General features: G+C 37.5%; 1 protein-coding gene across 1 annotated transcript in view; it reads right to left on the minus strand.

Moving 5' to 3' along the window:
- Positions 1-19,547, minus strand: part of LOC145906441 (uncharacterized) — a 61,996-nt gene that overhangs the window by 4,395 nt on the left and 38,054 nt on the right. The gene's annotated exons all lie outside the window — the stretch shown is intronic.

A 19,547-nucleotide genomic window follows, 5' to 3' on the forward strand; every position in this document is an offset into this window, starting at 1 on the left:
AATACCACAGTTCTTGGAACGACACAGGAGAACCGCTCGTAAGATGCAATTATCGATAAGTGGTGTCACAGGAACGCATAATTCAAGTGTGTATAAATTCCGTAGTCTTGTTGTCTGAAATTATTCTGCACTGGGCTTCTGCCTAGTGTAGATTCACCTATCTGTCCTACATTTTTGGTGACCCCGTAACTGCAAAGTTTCCTGCAACATTCGAAGAAAGAAGATTGAAGATAATTCTTCCAAGAAGAACGACAATCTTGACCGTGAGTACCAAACCAGTTGTACTTTTGGTCGTCATTCTTTCATCATCTAACCGCCACCAGGATATAATCTAATCTTTCATCAAAATTGCCTTCTGGTTGAATATTTATCAAGATATATTCGAGCCATAATCTCGGCGTTCATTTCGCTGTTTCTTGGATTGCGCACAGTTGCTAATTGACGCGCAAATCTCTCAAATCTTGCTGAGATTTTCAAGGTTCCTCGCTTTCTATTGTTGGACCGTTGCTACTAACACCTCTCTTGGATTCATCAACCGTTCTTCCAAATTTTCATCCACAAGTGCTTTCCTGAGGATTCGTCAACTCCAGCCCTGCGCTTTAATCGAGCTTATTGTAGATTCATTTTGCGTACGCACGGATTTCATCGTTCCCCACCTACAACGTTGGATATTTTTCGTGAATGTTCGTTTCACCCTGCACAATTTCCGTCTCGATGGTTTGGCCAAGGGCAGCCGGCGGGCGTTGGCGTGTCGCTGCGGGCAATCACACAGTCAATTCCGGCGGACCTTCCCACTGTGTTGGACCGATGCCAACAGGCAAGAATGAAATCCGACAGAGTCTGTTGCGCGAGGGAAGGTGGATTTCATTTTAAGAACTTACTATACAGTTTCGTGGTCAACACTCATGGTTTATTAAACGCAATGAACTGAATTTTTACCTGCCATTGTAAACATCAAGGATACCTCAAGAAATCTTGGCTACAAACGTCATAACATTGTCGCAAATTACCCGGTAATGTGCATACTACTTTTGTTTCTACTCTTTTAAGCAATTGCCTAGCCTCAGTAGTTATGTAATACTAATCTCCTTGCGTTCACTTTATGTAAAAGGGTTTTTAAACTTTGTTAAGTCTCATTGTCACCGAAACGTTAGTTAATATTATTCCTTGCGTAATTGACGTCTGTTGTGGATTCAACCCTTAACGTGTCTGCATTACAAATGTCAGCCTGACGCATTATACAAAATGGCGCGAAATTAAGCAAGGTCGCCGCATACCCCACTCGCTCTCATGTCTGAAGCCCCAATAGGAAAAATCCTTGCTCTAGTTTTGTTTTGGTTTGATGAAGCACGTAACTGCTGATTGACATATTTTACGCATGGTTTTGTTATTTGGCTATTATTTTGTGACATGTACTTTGGCAAGGCTAAAATATCACTTTTTTTCTTTTGTGCTCTTTTCTCTTTCATATCCTTCTTTGCCTATTTTGTAAAACACTTTTTGGGATGTGACTACTGTAACGTTTAGGATGTGACGTAATGAGAATGACTTGCAGTTTTGTACCGCCCAGGTAAATACCACAGTTCTTAGAACGACACAGGAGAATCGCTCGTAAGATGCAATTATCGATAAGTGGTCTCACGCGAACGCATAATTCAAGTGTGTATAAATTCCGTAGTCTTGTGGTCTGAAATTATTCTGCACTGGGCTTTGGCCTAGTGTAATTTCACCATTCTGTTCCACATTTTGGCGTGCGTGTGGGACCAGAAACGTCTGATTCCCACATATCTGTGTTGTGTCTTGGTGTATTCTGAATAAAACAAACGAACCCAAGTTTGGTTTATCTGAAGTCTGGAGTCAGAAGTCAGGAAACAAATTCAATTGCAGATGAACACGTAATCAACAAACAAAACTACACCAATTCTTACAGGTTATCGCAGTTAAATCCAGAAACATGAAATGTTTTCCAAACAACCATACTTTTGAAAGTCCTGAACCAAGTGAATTAGAGAATGTACATTATAGGTTACAAATTGTTTGCCATAAAGTACAACAGATTCATGCACGAAGTTATTAAAAAAAACGAAGGCACAGGAAATGACTAAGCAATTATTAGTTTTGAAGTTGTAAACCTTTTATATTTACCTAAAATTTCCAGGTACTGCAATTACTGGCTGCACTTTAATTAAACCACATATTAACATAGCAGGTGGCTCATTTAACACAACAAACACTCAACAACCGATGCCAACTTTATCACCAGGTTTGCATGGTGTTTGCTGATTGCACACACGCATAAACTTACAAAAATGCTAAAATTTGAATATATGTTTAGATGCTGGTCCTTCATGCAGTAAAAATTATTAGTTTCTCATCCAATCCTTGTTGTAAATTTTACTATTTAACATTTAAATCGTCTTTATGCAACGTGACATCATCTATGCAGGAATGTGCACCTTCACAATACACTGTCCCGTCAGAATGTAATAGATATTACGTCGCTGCCCTCTTCGGTAACTCAAACGCGAAATAATGGAGGATAATAAAGAGAGAAGCGGGATCATTCTCCCCTGCAGATTAAAGTTTCACCGTTTAACCGAAACGAGGCGTTTTTTGAGAAATACATTGCAATAATGAAAAAGCAGCAAAAATACAAACAGATTGTTAAAACAAAATTTAAGGGAAGCAACATCACAAACGATATTTACAACTTCTTTTTTTGCAATAAATTCTATTAGTTGACTTGCAAGCGGAAAGCAATTGGAAAGAATTTGAACATTTTGAGATCTTGTAACGGAAACGCGACAACAAACAAACCGCAATTATGTGTAAGACAGATCTTTATTTAAAAGAACAACATGTTTTTCATGAATTACTACTGATGCTACCAGGCATGTTTTATTGCCGCAATACGGCTCTTTTGGCAATAATTATATTTCATCAACGTTTAGGTTGCTATGCAGCAGCCTTCATCAGGATCTACAAATATTAACATACAGATTACCACGACGTGGACAACGTTGAGGTGCAAAAACTAAGGAAAGAGAAAAAATGCTAGTATCAAAAAAGTAATGAAGAACGTTAAGGAAAACGGGGGGGAAACATCTGCATTACAAATATCGGCAACCACGGGTTATCGTTGTTTTTGGAGTGCAAGAGGTGCAGAGGAAAAATTGCCAAGCAAGTTCTTCCATTTCAACTCTAGCGTTTTTTATCAGTTTGTGTCCACGTTGTATTATGAGCGCTGCACACCTACGTCACAATGTGCGATTAATCATCAACAAGATCTACGATGATTCAACAAGGGTAACTTTCATACAATCCCGACCATCTCCAATTCACACCACCATAGACTGTCCAAGGCACTTTTTCAAGGTCTGTTGACGTGGATCAAAGGAAACGTTCTAAGAACCAAGTGAGCGTTTGCTTTGCTTTGGCCAACACGGGTGGCCACCTTTCGTCACATGCAACCTGTGCAACCATAACCTTTATGGTTTTATCAGATACAAAATACATTTGAATTTCGCTATAATAGATATAATAAAATTATTGCCGGAAAAGCCGTATTGCAGCAAAATTTTTTCCTTTATTTCCAAAATGAAGCCCGTTTTTTGTGACCAAACACCGAATAAATTTCGCAAAAATAACTACATCACCAGGTCAACAATGGGTCTGATGTCACAATGCTGCAGGTAAAAATTTGCTGAAAATGCATTGGTGATTAGTTTAGATTGGTTTCTTCAATCAAACGCGTGTAACGCTGCAGTGAATCTGCAGTGACGTTAATTGAAACGTGTGCGAAACACACTAACACTGCCGTATACCTAACTTCAATAAACTGCCAATTATAATCAACTTTTTTTTTCAACGATATGAATTTCACGCAGGAATGAACACAACTTCAAACGGTATTTTGAAAACAAAACACAAGCATACACATCAATTACAACACGATTCCTTCAAAAAACATCAAACATACAACACACAGCTATGTTGTCAATTTTTACAATTACTTTTTTATACAAGGTATATGTTGACGCAGCAATACCTGTGAATTTGGTTGCGAGTTTACGCAAAGACAAATAATGCAAAGATCGCTTGATATATGCGAACATTTTATGTTTTCACTGAGCTTACCTGGAGCATGCAGATGAACGTGGTATAAGTTAAAATACCAACCAGTTTCCAAGCGAAATGAATTTAACCTATGATATGTGGCACATATAGGTCACAAAATAGGTCGGCTGGATATTTAATTATCTTCCGTGTGTACGAGCGAAGCACGTTCGCCGTAAATAAATTGAATGGGTTTAAAGCGTGATTATTATTCGACGTTAAAACGGGTGATGTCAGAAAGAGTGTAAAACACAACATAATTATTGCAAATGTGACGTTTGATGATGCACACACAACCCCCCCTCGTTCAAGTTGCCTTCCTAGTTAAAGTGAGTTTTCATGTTTATTTTGGTTGGTTTGGGCAAAGAGAGGAGTATTGTGGAATGTTGTGGTTCGGTGGAATTCGCGTTATTTGTTTGATATTCCGAATGTTGATGTGATTGCTCGTGGATGAGTTGTCCTTGTGTTTTGACGTGGTTTTCTGATGAACTCCTTTGTACTCGTATAGAGATCATAGTTAAATGATTGACTCCCGCACGTGTAAAACCGGTGGTGATTGTTGAATGTGAAAGATTGTGAACGTTTTCTAGTATATGCGTTGCTCGAACTCCCAAAACCGTCGAGATCGTTCTGTTGTCTAATTGCACATGTTTAAATGGCCGTTATTTCAACACTCTTAAACATCAATGTAGAAGGATGTGCACATCTGGAAAGTAAACTCGAACATCCTGCCATTTCATCTAGGCTTCATGTTGTTTTATTAGAATAGCCAACACATGAAAGTTATAATACACATGGTATGGTAGGGGAGACCGGTGATACCTCGGACCAGGTATTTTACGTCACAATTAAGCATTGTTTCACAAAAGCTTTATGACGCCATCACACGTAAACAGGAAATTCAGAATTAAATCATGTATGCTTGGAAAGTTATAATTTGTATGTGGAAGGTTATATAACAGTAACAGATAATCAAAATGCAGTAGTTATTGGTTGATTGCATATTCAACTACGTATTCGTGAATAGGGCAATGATGTTTTTGTGTAATGTTCAAAAATACGATCATATTTCAATAATTTCTATGTCGTCACGTGGTCGGGAATACTTCGGACATCATGGCAAGAAATCGCGAGAAGACAACATTTTTTGAGTTTTATGAAAAATTATCAGGTCATAGAAAAGAATAAACAAGGGCTGGATGAAATGATCGAATTTTGGCAGTAAGAAGAGCCCTAAAGATAGACATTCGTTTGTTGACCCAAAAATCTATGATATCCGTGCTGCGGTGAAAAATACACGAGTTATCGAAAATATTGGAAAATCCTGTACGTGCAGAATGGTCGAAACAGCAAATAAGTCGTCCCGATTCCTGAAAACTTGAATTATATTTGATGTGCTAATGCCCGAATGCTCATATTGTGCCGACTTTGATTTCAGCTGACTTGAAAATATTCAAAAAATATGATAAGCAATATGGAGCCAATAATATGAATTGTGTATAAGCTGCAGCAAAAAATAGTTTGTGTAAGCTGCAGACAGATGGCCAGCTGGTGTGACTGTCAGACGACTTTGCTGACCAAACGGCCAAGCAAAGACTTCCACTTTGTGGTGACTATATTCAAAACATATTATTGGCTCCACTTTGCTTATCTTATAAAAGAATGTTTGTTAAAACTTGTAAAAAAGCTGTCCGAGATATCACCAGTCTCATCCGATGTTACCCCGGTACCGGGGTGACTTCGGACATTTGAGACCTGATTAAGAAATGGGCTGAATGGGCATTTTTCCTGAGCTTAAACGAACGAATAACCTTCTGTATTTTGAGCAATGCTTCACTACAAAGAAATAAAATATAGGAAAGTTGTACATCATATAAAAAATGAGCAATTTTTCAAAAATAAAGTGTGAGCTATCCCGGTCTCCCCTACAACCTAACGAGGTATAATTTGTCTATAATTTATTTATTGATTGTGTTTAGAGTTTAGAGTAAAGTGATTCATTCAACATCCTGTTTACCACATAATTTGTTCGCCCATGCTTCTGTCACACCACACCCTCTGTTCTTGTATTATACTAAACTTAGTGATGTTTAACGACACGTGACTTAACCAACCAAAAAGCTTCCGGCAGGTCAAGTATAAATAGTCATGTGCTCCTGTTAGCCTAATTGGGCTCTTTGCATTGGGCCCGATTCTACTCTATTCGGAACCATCGTTCTATCTTTGATCTTCTGTTCGGTGACAAGACACTGCTATTATTACTGAGACTCTGCAAGCTATTCGCCGGCTTTGGATTCATTCCAACAGCCTGATAATAAACTGTTTAATCGGTTTCAACAGTTTGCTGGCTATGCATTTTCAGTGAGCTGGAACGAAGGAAAAGCCTTAATGATGTTTGGCCAATGCTTTGCAACGTACAAACTTTCCGAGCTAACCAGGTCTGCCTTCTGGTTTCATTTTTGTTGAATTTATGGCATTAGGTTGCCGACATTCGAGTCATTTGCCATTAAATATGTTTCACAAACATTATTTACAAAACGTTTTCTTCTCATGTTGTTGTTCTCAAAGTACTCACTGCTCAAAATATGTAAATAACTTGGTAACATTTCATTAAACTTTGATTTGGTTGAAAAAAGAAAATTTCAAATAAGGCATAAAAAAAATTCGCAACTAACAAACAGTCATCTATGCTTTACGAAGGAAAAACACAAGCATTGACAACTAATGAATAGCAGTATTTACAAAAGTGTCAAATTAACAAAACAAGCTGAGCTTAGACAGCGGAAAAGCGGGAATTATACAATCCATGGAGTAAAAGAACAAAAGAAGTTTAAAGATAATAATACTAAACAAAAGCATTTAATTCATTACATGTTTTTACTCGCATATTTAAGATTCTTGTACCAATTTACCTTGCAGCAATGTTGGTTAACGTTAGACAACTTGTTGTAATCAGCATTACATTGTATTAAGTGGATTTAATTGTAACCAAACAAAAGCACACCACGGATTGAAAGATGGAACCACCAATCTTTGCTGCATTATGCAACCTGTTGCAACCCATCACCTACTACAGACGGTGATTTTCCGTGAAGAAATCACCTTTACATGGGCGCCTGACTCGATAACCTTTAAAGTTTTATTGGTGCCCATGCCATTTTATTCTGTTGTATATTGTTCATTCGCGTAGTTGCTTTTTTTCGGAAAATAAACATGATTTGATTTGATGGTTCAGAACCTAAAAGCAAATTAAAATCTTAATTGTCAAGTTACATAATAGTCTGTTCCTCTGACAAAATTAAACGTAACTTTTATTGACCGACGTTTCACCTGTTATTCAGCTGGGCTTCCTCAGTGTAACAACAGGTGAAACGTCGGTCAATAAAAATTACATTTAATGAGTCAGACGAACAGACTATTGAAGTATAATATGCCTGATAGCAACAACAACATTGTGCATAAAAGTTGTTCCGCAATTTTGTGTGCGTTAATTTAGACCAGGAGTTCCCAACCTTTTTTGCTGCTCGTACCCCTTTGTCAGGTCAGAGCATTCTTCGTACCCCCAAACAATTTTCTTCCTAACTTAGTGCTTTGTTGTTTATTGCTGCGAGCAAGTGAAAAAGGCGCATTGTTACGAGCCAATGAGGCTTCTTACTAAATAACAACAATTATTTGTAATTGTCTTTTTTTTAAAAACAAAGACCGCAATGGCATAATATCATTTCCATTTTGAAAGTAAAATTCTCTACAGCACAAATTTTGTCCAATTACAACACGATGCCTTCAAAAAACATCAAATATACAACACACAGCTATGTTGTCAATTTTTACAATTACTTTTTTATACAAGGTATATGTTGACGCAGCAATACCTGTGAATTTGGTTGCGAGTTTACGCAAAGACAAATAATGCAAAGATCGCTTGATATATGCGAACATTTTATGTTTTCACTGAGCTTACCTGGAGCATGCAGATGAACGTGGTATAAGTTAAAATACCAACCAGTTTCCAAGCGAAATCAATTTAACCTATGATATGTGGCACATATAGGTCACAAAATAGGTCGGCTGGATATATTTAATTATCCTCCGTGTATACGAGGCGTGTGTTCTAAAATCCCAATTAGTTAAACGAACAAACTTCTGTAATAAGCAGATTTGACACTGTTCAACGGGCAGTGTGGGCTAAAAGGAATTGTAAATGTGAAATATAACTTGTGCTTTGGGCGTTTACCCAAGTCTCCGACAAATATCTTATCGACCCCAGTATATATATTGATGAATGCAATCTGAGGTTTGTACAATAAGTCAACTTGTTTAATCGTAACATTTATTAGGAACATCGTAGGTCAAACACTGCGGATTATTATTACCTACGGGCCCAAGCATGGTTTCAATGCTCAGTGATCAAGTTTGTGACGTCTGTGATTAATGTGCCTTGCCACCGGCAGAGCTCTTAGAGCTGTTCAGATAACAAATAAATCTAAAATAAACCATCACGTTCAAGTGAAACGTAAACAAACAACAACGTCAATCTCGATTGTTGCGCAATTACAACCCACGCAAAATCATCACTTGGGTCGCACCATAATTAATTGATATCTTTACGTGTTTGCTTATTGTCATTAGTTACCACAAGCGGAAAAAAGTTTTTGTTACGTATTATCATGTCTATTCAGTTGGTGAAGATATGCTTTACCAAAACAAGACCATCATAATTAGCTAAAGTCAAATTCAGAGAATTGACGGTTATATTGGTTGTAACGGTAAAATTTGTGGTTTGATGTGTTTGCGACCAAGACTTGCTTCATGTTGATGACCGGCTAACAAGTGACGCAAAAATGCGAAAAAAGTATGCTTTCCTTATTCCTTTTTCCTTTTTGGTCACCAATAGAGCAATTAATTTGAGCGTTGGCAGGAATGGTGGGTGGGATTACTCGCTGTTGTTTCCTGTGGAACCTACCACCGAACAAACACATTTCATGACATAAAAAGGATGCTGGACTTACATTCAGAGTTATCAATGCAATAAACATTTAAATCGTAAAAAAATATGGTTTAGGCCATGTAAAATCCATATATACTATATATAACTTATAAGTAAGATCTGCGCCAACCAAGATTTCCTGTGAACTTCATAAATTTCGTGGTTATGAATGTTCCAAAAGAATTCCCGCAACATTGGTATTAACGTAAACGATATTCTTGATTAAACTGTAATCTATTCATCTCATCCAGTGTTTTTGTGCTTACAAAAATGTGTTGTTTACTTGAAAGTTGAGTAATACAAAAGCGGAAGTGACGTATAAGTGGCTGCGTAACCATTTGACGTCGGCAGAGCAACTGAGTTGAGCGTAGGTCGTAGTAGGTAGGCATAAATGCAGACTGTTGCAGTGTTTACCACGTTACTATTTATAGTATTTACTGCAAAATATCGCATCGTATTTGTCTCAAATCCATTCCTTTGTCAATATAGGAAACCACTTTGAAGCGCAAAAGTTTCCCTGCCATATATGTGTAAAAAAAGCCATAATAATCAATGAGAGCAGCAGACAGGGTGTGTACACGCACTGTTTCGACCTGTAAGGTCTCATCAGTGCAGCTGTTCACTGTGGCACTGTGCTAGCTTTTACACTAGCATCGAAAAATACCGCCGAAATATACCGCTCTGTTTTTGTATTCTTGGTGAGTTATCGTATAATTGCATGTCTACGTCATTGCTTGTTCCCCCACTTTTTTGCGTGTGTAGACTCTCGGCGTTTTTTTGGCGTACATGTTTCCACAGGCAGAAAAGTTTTATCGTTTTTTGTCGCTTCGGTTTATTGTCTCGGCAACCAGTCATGAAAGTGGACTTATTGTTAAGTTTTTTGTTGTTGTGGTTTTTAATTTCATATTCTTATTAGAAAGAAACTGAGGATGCCTTGTAGGCAAAATTAATATGTCTGTTAATAAATGAAGATCTTAAACGGGCACTGATCGTCTTTTACTCCTTTTGGAGTTCCAAGAATAGAATATATTAAATCGCAAAGACAGTTCCGCCGGTCACCGACTTGCACAGGTTGATTCCTGTAGTTTTTGACATTCTTATTTTATCTGGATGGTTACATTTTATCACAGGTCATTGCGAATGTAAAATGGAAGACGTAGAACGCAGTATCAACAAATTTTAGTACAAACTAGTGGCATTTTTGTTGCTGGGCTTGCCATCATTTACGGTCACAGTTTAAGTGTTCATAACACTGTAAAAACTAAACTGTTTAACTAACGGCCATGTGAATAAACGTTAAAAGATATACTGACAGGATTTTACCATGTATGGAAGGTAACGCCTTGTTTAGCGATCGGTCGTGTTCAATCCTTCCACGAAAGCAGTGCAACGAGTTGAGTGCAGGCGTTGGCTGATGTGGGTGGAAAGTCTAACTGTTTCGTCAGTGTTTCCTATTTTTATTGATCACCAGACTCGTCAGATGAACCGAGGTGAACGTGGCTCTGCCTGGTATATCAGTAGCTGTTTTTCACTGTTACGAATAGTTTTCGCCGATGTATACCCATGGATAAAATCTCCGAAAGGTGCAGGCGTGAGTAATAGCGTACATAGTGGTAATTACAAACTGGGGATAGAATGTAATGTTACAATTCCTGTTGTATTTTGCGGTGGTTTTAATTGTTTTAGTACGAACAATAGTTTTTTGATTGACTCTTACTAAATGTTGGTAAAACGGTAACATGGAGGCTACTTGACATAATTGTATGCTTAAATTAAGAATCACAACGGTTGCACAAAAACAATTACCAGGTTTGCAGAAGGTCCAACACGTAAACAATGGCCTGATCCAGGTGCGGCTGCATTGACTTGGTGGTTTGACATCAGTTATTTTTGCCGAAATTACGTACTTAGATAGTACAAGAAATGCCTAATTTCAAACTCGTGAGTAAATGCGCTGTTTTGTATTTCTGGTTTACTCAGCTGACGGCTGTGGAATGTAAGTAGGTGTCGGTTAAAACCATAGAAGGAAGAAAATGCATTAAAAAATAACTCTCCTCGTTTGCAAAAGCTTTCTGCAGTAATTTTTCCAGATGTGCATGAGCAATTGTTGTGTGTTTATTCGACCAAGTCATCGCTGTGACTGCGCCTAATTGGTCGATTGTGTGAAACCGTGATCGCCAAATTCTTGGAGCCGCCATGTATTTGTGTTTAGTATCGCGCGTATGTAATTAATTTCTTCACCGTTGATTCGTAGATGATGACGTAGATGTGTTCAACGAGCGTTGGTATAGAGTTGAGCGATCGTAGGTCTTCAGTCGCCTCCAGCGATTAGCAACGTTATAATGTGCAAAGAACATTGTGTGCAGTGCACCCTGGTGATAACGTAGTTGTGTTCGTTGGCGTTGGCGTTGCGTTGTTCTCTGGAAGGCAGCGTGATGTCGTAAATATGTTCGATGTCGTTGCATTGGTGTCTGCATGGTAGCGTGATAACGTTACCATTGTGGACGATGCATCAAATCGTAGAAAACCTCTCGTGATGTTGACGCTCGTTGTGTACGCGTTACATGAATTATTTTGCCGTGCATCGACTGAGAAACATCTTTTTGTTCGAACATTGCGGCGAAACAAATAAATGTAGATAATGTCATATCTTTACACAAAATTAAAAGGCGGTACAAGTGCAAAACAAAGCCTTTTAAGGTGAATCTGGATACACGAAATGTTAACAGCATTCTTTTTGACAATTGCATGTTGTGATAAGCCAAAAAGGTGATTAACTTGTCAAAAGTAATCAATAATTTCTTCGCATATTACTGTGTGTAAGATATGTTTACATTTTCTCTAGGGTCGGTAAAATAATGTATTGGAGCATCGTGTATGTGTATAATCAGAAAAAACGACCCGCATCATTCGATTAAAGCGCGTAAAAAAGTAAGCACTAAGCTGAATGGCCTTTAAAAAGTAATCTTGGCACATAAGCCTAAGCAGTCATCAGAAAACCTATCACAAACAGTAAGCAACTACACATGTTTCATACATGAGCCTAATCTTACCGTATAAATAAATGCATAGGCTCCAAAAAAGCGTCATAAAGAGTAGATGGGAATGTGTTTTCGTGGCACTGACAGCCAAAAAAGGTTTTGTTATCCTGTGTCATAACAAGGTTAAAAGTGTAGTAAAGCTTTAGCAAATGCTATTATGCCAAGGCAAAAGACTGTGTTACCAGCCTTGCATTAAAAAGCAAAAAAACAGTGAAGAAACAGCATCAAACGCGGGTAGAGATAAAGATTACGCCGATAAGAAAAACTGCGTAAAACCACCTTTAAAACAAACACCAAAAACTGTGATTGTATGATTACAAAAGTATACATAGATCGCTTGGCCTGCCTCCGCAGTTTTTGGTTAGACCCCAATTTGTTATTTAATGTCTGCATCTATTATTATATGTTTCCTTGTGCACTGCTTTTATAAGGGACTGACTATGAAACCACTTTATTAGCACGAGTTTTCGCGAGATTGATCTCGCTTCTTCAGGTGCAGCAAATAACGTGTCAAATAAAATGCGGTAACAGCGCTAAAAACAAGAAAGAAAAAAAGGAAAAACGCACGAAGAGGTTATAATTGTTGGTCACTGAGTGCCCGTGGCATCTTGGTGCGTATAATGACTCATAAAGCCCCAGTCTCTATTGAGACCGTGGTTGATAGAGTCAAATTTTTCGATGTGGCGTTGTTCTGCCGTCTCTCTCACTAGTCTCGTTTTGTCATTTTTTCCTTTTTATATCATTCAAATTTAAGTAAGGCAGAATATACCTAAAATTGAACAGTTTTGCCCCTTCGGTATTCAGGCAATAAACGTGAAACGTAGAAAAAACAATGCTGCAACTTTTTTGCTTCATATCATGTTTCAAACGTTGGTTGTAGGAATAGTTTTGTTAGATTTTCGCAGGGTCATGCGTGGCACAGACATAGAAATCATTATGTAGTAAGGTGATTGTCATTTTGTTTTAAACAGCGTTTGTTTTCGCTAATTCACTGCAATAAATTATTGCTTCGGTTCATTAGGTCTAAGAAATCCACGAAGCCCCTGTGTTTCTGTTTAATGTGTCTTCAATCAGCTTTTTTTTACTTTGCTAGTTCATGTAGAAGTTGATAGTGATTAATTATGAACAAATTTTCTAGTGCCATATCGTTAAACTTTTGTGAAGGCCGTAGTATGATATTGCTTGTATTTGAACGTCCTCAACCTTTACGTTAAAATGTATTCTGTTGTTCAAATGTAATGGCATCCGGTTAAGTTTTCATCGTTCATTTCGGAGACAAATGCATTGGAGATGGGCAACCTTTGCATCAGTTCCTCTTGTATTCAGTAAACAGTCAAAACGCTATTGTGACATCACAAGCTGTCGGTGTAGCGAGTTGTGAGGAAATAATGATGGTTGATTGATTTCGTGTCATTAGCGCGGAAAGAGAAACGATCATTCGGTAAATATAAAACCATATCAACCGAATCGTTGTTATTTGTAAATAGCAAAGTCAGAAGAGTTGATAATAGGCCTGGCAGCATCAGTAATAAATTGTGCAATGTGAAGCTAAACGATTGCAGTCTTGAAATTTAGACTCGTGTGACTATTTTTTCAGTCGTCAATAATGAATGTTAACATTCCTATAGCAAACACGACCAGTCGAGCCCAAGTGTTTGGTATAGTGTGATAGCAGAACGGTTCTCTTGCCCCTCCGGTATTCAGACAAAAATCGTGAAACGTAGAAAAAACATTGCTGCAACCTTTTTTGCTTTATATCATGTTTCAAACGTTGGTTGTAGAAAATTTTTTGCGTGTTTATCGCAGAGTCGTGCGTGGTACAGACATAGAAATCATCATGTGGTAAAGTGATTGTAAACATTTTGTTTGGAAAATTTTTGAGTTAACTTCCGTCTAAAGATGGTGGCAGATATGAGCAAGACAGGATCGCGCCTTCCTCTCTCTTTATTAATCTGATCACTAACAAACTCAGTCTATTCATTTACTTTCCTAATTTAATAAGACGACTGAACAGAATAATTTGTTTCGAATGGCATTTTATTTTAAATGTTTCATGATAGTTTAAGTAAACGCTCGGGTGAGCAACAAAATCAACAGAATGAAATCAGCCCTTTTGATGCTAAACTCTTATTGCAAGATTAGGTGTTGATGCTTGTTCGTAAAACTATTAAATTAGTCGCGAAGAACCAAGCTAGTTCCTGCAACAAACAATTCTAATTCATAGATTTTCTCAAACGAATTTCCAAACATCTAACAATGCGTTACTAACTGTAACATAAACCTTGTATTAGGAAACACAAGAGTAACGAATGCTAGTTTTGCTAATGCGTTTTAAACAGATTGTTTGTCATTTTGTTCTAATATGAACCTTATTAACGTGACCTATCGTTAAACTTGTGTGAACGTTTGTGTTTGAATTCGGTCAAGTTTTCATTGTACATTTCGGAGGCAAATGAATTGAAACAGTCAAAAAGTAAACAGTCAAAACGCTATTGTGACGTCACAAGCTGTCATTGCGAGTTGTGAGGAAATGATGATGGTAGATTGATTTCGTGTCATTAGCGCGGAAAGAGAAACGATCATTCGGTAAATATAAATCCATATCAACCGAATCGTTGTTATTTGTAAATAGCAAAGTCAGAAGAGTTGATAATATGTCTGCCAGCATCAGTAATAAATTGTGCAATGTGAAGCTATACGACTGCAGTCTTGAAATTTAGACTCGCGTGACAATTTTTACAGCTGTGAAAATCAATGTTAACATTTTACACGACCAGTCAAAAATGTGTTTTGTGTAAGATTTTCGTGCGGGTAGCGCATAGCCAGCTTCGGCACTTTACCTCTGTATCACTATCAGGTTAATGTCAATACACACAAACGATTTCAATTTGAAAAAAATACAGCTATGCGCTACCCGACCACTTGGGATTTTCGTCGGAGGAACATTCGAAGACCAAAAGGGCTGGTTAGCAAAATGGACGGTCGGTAACCAAAATAATGATTGTGGGGTTTAGGACTTCAAAAACAAACACTTAACCAAATCTATACCCTAACCCCAACCTTAACCCTGAATGTTTGGGGCGCCCTAAGTACATATAGTCGGTTCAAACCTTTACGAGTGGTTATGATCGACCGAGGTGGGTGTGATTGATATTCATCTAAAACATAGAAGCTTGTGCAGAAGGGGCGCTACTACAAGTTGTTCACAAGTTATCATGAATTCACCCGCCATGAACGCAAATACGGTTAATAAAAACGTACTGAGTTTTTTTATCAGTTTGTTAGAAGGCCATCATTGTTGTCTGTGTTAAAAACATTTGTAACGTGCAACACAATTATGTTATGAACATAAGTTTGTCGTCGATTAAAAGAGGGTTAATAAAGTGGTATCGAGTTAATTTTTAGTATGTTGGTTTAGATACATGTGTATGGTGGCCTATGAGTGCCACCCAAAACAACAACAATGGACACAAAAATCAAATGAAAAATGATTTGCAAATGAAAATTAATTTGCAAATAAATATCAAATTGCAAACGAAAAGTAATTTGAAAATGAAAATGATTTGCGAATGAAAAGTAATTTAAAAATGAAAATGATTTGCAAACGAAAGTCATTTGCAAATAAAAATCACATTGCAAATGAAAAGTACGTATCATTACGTGGTTAAGTTTCCTTAACTTATTTACCGCCATACGAAAACCAAACCATTACTTATGAAATAATACATGCTGCTCAAAACACTATATTTATGTCATAACACTTCACTATGGCGAGTTGGGAGGATGTGTTTCTGGTTGGTTGGTTTCATAGCATTGTTGTAGTGTAACGCCTGGTGTGAAGAGGTGAACGACCATGTATAAAATGCAAAGTTTCTTTGGATGGAACGTCGTTTTGCAGTGATGTTTAATTCCCGAAAGTTGGCAAATACTTTTCACAATTCAGACTGAAACTGTTGACCTCTGTCAGACGATATTTGTGTTTCCAACACAGGCAATCCAATGAAATATAAACGCTCTTGTGCAAGTAACGAATATCGCATCTGACATTGGGATGGCTTTTAATGACCTTGTAAAGCGGTCGACGATAGTAAGCAAGTATTTGCTTCCTTGTGATGGCGGAAGAGTGCCAACAATATCAATATTAACGTGGAAAAAAACGTGCTTTGGGAAGTTCATACCGATGTAGAGGAGAACGCACGTGTGTTTGAATCTTTGAACGTTGGCATTGTAAACATTGTCGAGGCCAATCTGGAACTTGCTTGTTTAAACCACGCCACACAAACCTCAACAAAATAATTTTGCATTTTGATCTGACTGATGGATGGGCCATGAATAGCATCGAACACCTTTCTTTGCCATGATTGGTCTGCAAACACCAGTGGGCACATCACAAGTCTCACCTGTGAGGTATCCATCACAACTTCCTTAATTTGTAAGTTGGATACGGCAGTGCGGTAAGCTTGTATTTCTGGTACATGCTGTGCTTCGACAAGAGCAATGTGATCCAGATTGATGGAGCCAAATAATTTGAATGGAGCCAAATAATGCTCAGATAAGGTATCAGCAACACAATTGTTTGTACATCACGAAGGTGGTGTTGTCATGCCAACCATAGATCCCCTTGTAACGCAAAAGTCAACGGTTTGTGGTCGGTGTAAAGGGTCAATAATCGGCCCTCCACAAAGTAGCGGAAACGGCGAAAAGCCAGATGAGCCCAAAGGATGGTTAAGATTTCTTGCCGCGCCGAAGCTCAATGTAAATCACAAGACAACTGTAGCTTGGAATTCTTTTTTGACATCGATTATTAAATGAGTGTTTAAAATTTTTTAAAAAATTACGCTTGCGACAAATGGAATAAATGTTTATCATTGCAGCAAATCTTTGCAAACAATGATCCTCGGCATCAACCAGATGACATATAAACTGAATGCACGTTGGAACGACGCGAAAATTGTCTGCCATACAGTGGCAGCACGTTGTCCTCAAAAACTTCGTTTGAGAATATAAATCTATTGCTTCAGTCATGCTTTGAAGACGGGGCCAGCGCGTCCATAAGGCGAACCGCCTGGGTCGCACAATCTTGAGGGTGCGCATCCTTTCGTAAAAAGCCGACGACCCATATACCGATTTGTGAAACAAAACCGTGTAATCTAACAGAGCAATTCCTAATCAAATATAATTGTCGAGCCAATGCTTTTTTTTCTTATGATATCAATGATTCTTTGATATATTCTTATGAGCAACGAATACAAACTCTGAAACCACTTTCTCAGTATTTCTATGAAAGAAAGTTTCTTTGGGAAAATTCCCTTTGTGAAGCAACAATGTAACTGGTAACTGGATATGCATGGATGTTGATTAGCACATTAGGTGACACTTCTCTTTCTTCGGTGCTAATTGCCAGTCGTAATGTATGACTTCATTCACAAATCAGACAGGATAACTTTTATATTGTTACATTGCATTTGACATAGAAGGCATTTATCACCCAGTTTAGAATAAACTTACTGACTTCTGCTATCGAATAAAATCAAATTTGGCCTTCTAACAAAACGCGAAACTTCTTTAATTTAATTGGATACATAGTAACGAAATAATCTAATATTAATCATACAACTGATTTATTATATTTATTAAACTAAATAGTATTTTTGCAATTTGGTTTTACATTTTTTAGTTGTTTACCACAAAGGAATGTTGCTTATCAATTGTTTTCGCAACATTGTTTTTACGTTGGACCCTATTAGGCGGGGGGTATCTGATAAGTCGGCGAGCCGAGTGATCGGAATCAGCGAGGCTCAAGGCCGCGCGGCGGGCAGAGAGATCGTGGGCTACGAGGCTCAAGATCGGGCGCCATGTTTTCTGATCGGCATAAATTGGGTGATTATTGATTCTTCAATATAAGCAAACACAAACAGAAAGTCATTCATTCTCATTGAGAAACCATTTACAGACGATTTTCCGCTCCCTAGAATTTTTTTTAAATCTCTATATCTGTCGAGAATTGCGTACCGAATAGCGTGAAAGTAATAAAAATCGGTAGAGATATCACGTATTCCATCAGAATGACCTCAAACACGGGCCTTTTTACGTTTTCGGCTTTGCCTGTGACGTCACTTTCAATCAAGTGCCATACAAAAAAGGAGAAAAACCTAATTTCAGTTTCCAGTACTGCCAGTCTGTTTCGTGAAAAGACTGACCAGGTGTTTGGTGACGTAAGTGTACGCAGGTTTTTCCTTTGGCGAAACTAACATTAAAATTTCTCTTTTTTTAGAAGTTAATAGATTAAAGCTGTAGATAGAGATATTTAAAAAAAATAAATAAAATGATGTGTTTTGGTCATCTTCTCATAAAGAAGAATCGCCGACCAATTTTGCCAGAAATCGAGCAATTAGTTGTCAGTGGAGATAATTGGCATTGCCGCTGTTTTAAAGATATGCAAAACTTGTACGTTTTTTTCCCTTTTTTTACCGCTGTTAGTTTGCACGAATTCCTTTTAAATTTGTAACTTATATATTCATCTGCAGTTCGGTTTGCCAAACTTTTTATGTTTAATACAAACAAGATAGCCAATGCAATGGTTGAGAACTTCATGCTACAGACGTTTCGATTGTTTTCTACAATCATTTACAGTGTAAAATGAAGGCGATACGGCGAGGTTGCGATAAGTAGAAATAGGGGGAATTGAACAAGCGCAATTGTTGAGATTAGAAGCCGAACAGAGTTGCCTGTGGTAGTGATAAAAACAAAGTGTAAAAGAAAACAAATTAAATGCACTGTGCACGATAAAAAATTTAAAGTATTATAAAATACACGGCGACCAAGGGGTGTTTATATGTTAAAAAGTCGCATTGGTACAGAGGATTTATCGGCATTCAAGAGAAGCTAAAAGTTTTGGATGTAAATTATTTCCATAAAAGAAAGGGGCCGTTTTCCTTCAATCTGTCCAAGGATTGTTGGTTTCTTTAAGTCGACTTTGTGGGTTGGATTGGCCACAAGATGTTGACAAACATCCGAAGAAGGGCTCGTCAGGTGCTCCTTGAGTCTCTGTAGCATGAAGTTTTCAGCCATTGTATTGACTATTTTGTTTGTATTAAAGATTTATAAAACCATCAGTTATGTTCCTAAGATTTTTGTGATTGTGCTAAATAATTTTTCTTTTTTTTCCAACTCCAAAATAAGATAATGAGTTCGTTGCTTCGGCAGAGAATTAGTTGTGACGTTTTCTTTATTTTTTTTATGTATATAGGTGTAGAAATCATTATAGAATGAATCAATCTGGAACATTTGAAAACGATATTGAGGGATAAGCGCAATGGTAGCGCACATATCCTATAATATATCAAAATTTTTCAGATATTTTATAGAGAAAAAATTTGAAGAAAAGTCTAAACTAAATTTTC

This window comes from Ascidia mentula, chromosome 6 (genome assembly GCF_947561715.1).
Source record: "Ascidia mentula chromosome 6, kaAscMent1.1, whole genome shotgun sequence".
Lineage (NCBI taxonomy): Eukaryota > Metazoa > Chordata > Ascidiacea > Phlebobranchia > Ascidiidae > Ascidia > Ascidia mentula.